This window comes from Metarhizium robertsii, assembly GCF_000187425.2.
Source record: "Metarhizium robertsii ARSEF 23 chromosome Unknown MAA_Scf_17, whole genome shotgun sequence".
NCBI lineage: Eukaryota > Fungi > Ascomycota > Sordariomycetes > Hypocreales > Clavicipitaceae > Metarhizium > Metarhizium robertsii.
Window position 1 is genome coordinate 4,709 of NW_011942157.1, and position 1,400 is coordinate 6,108.

The window sequence follows — 1,400 nt, forward strand, 5'->3', positions numbered from 1 at the left end:
TAGAATCCCAGACTCCCCATATCGTAATGCCTATATGAATTCGAGGAAGATAGCAGTGACGTCACAGCAGGAGACAGGAGCTCTTGTATCGCATTCTATGGTGATCTGTTGGACGCTGGTCCAGCATATATGATTCGCGGTCAGGCTCGGCTTCCAGGTAATGACGCGGCAGAGCCGCCTAAGGCAAGTATTCTCTCTCTCCTATGAGGCTATGTCTCCGCGTAACTCGCGCTTTCCTTTGTACAGCGGGAGTTCCGCGTCGATGTCTCATACTGTGTCTGACACGTTTACTCCAGGAAGAGTTAGTTCCACATCCCTCATAATGGGTGATGGCAGCAGGAGGAATATAATTGTTAATTTTGAGGTTCCCGAGCGCCGAGTCTCGAGACGGCCATTCCATGGTGGGACCTTTTGCCCCAGGTGGTTTGCAGATCAAGTGCCAAGCGACTGGAACCCTTCCGGAGCCTTCTTCTAAGCGCAGTCGGAAGCCGAGTCAGAGAGCGATGGAGATGGTTATTGCAAATGACCTACACGAATAAGCGGCATCCTTTGCTTTGGCTCTTTCTATATATTTAGAACTGCACTGATTCTAATTTTCTTTAGTTTATGACTTCCCTATGCTCGGCGCACGTAACATATCATACTCTGTAATCTGGCTGTGCTGTCCCATGCTTTCATAATGTCGGGAGGTCGGCAGCAACGATTTTATAGCTATAATGCCGCCTCTGTCGAGCAACAAGACCGCTTGCGCATGATAAAAATCCCTGTCCGATCTTTTTTCAACGATGATAGTCATGCCCTTTTGGAAACTTTTTCCATTAACACGCAAGTCAACCAACGGAGCCGGCTTCCCCCAGGAGATACCACCGGCGGTCATACTGCAACAGACGATGACACTATTACTATTGATACTGCAAGTCGAAGCAGGGACGAAGATGCCGAATTTGGCTGGGCCAGACCTCGACGTCGTCGCGTGGAGACGGTTTTTGCGGAGGCAGCGCCACGATTCCGAGGGATGAGGAAAAGATTTAAAGACCGCTGGAACAAGGAGTTCCCCGACACGCCATGCACCGAGTGCGCAACGTTGCTCCTTCCTAGAAAGCGCAAACGGAGAGCATTCCAGGACAACTACGAGTACGGTATCACCAGAGTCTTCGGTATTCCTGTGACCGGCGAATCCCGTGGCGTGATTCTTTGCGAGCAATGTTTCAAAGAGCCTCAAGCCCCTATAGACTGCGGCGAGGTCCCTCAATGCATTGCTTCTCTCCCACGGCGATCGACTCTGTTCATATCCCCCTTTAAGCTGGACACGAATCTAGGGAGGACTTCAGGGTACAACTTACACACAACCCCCTACGTGTACCGTACTTTATCGGGTGTCAGGGTGGCGATCAACTCAA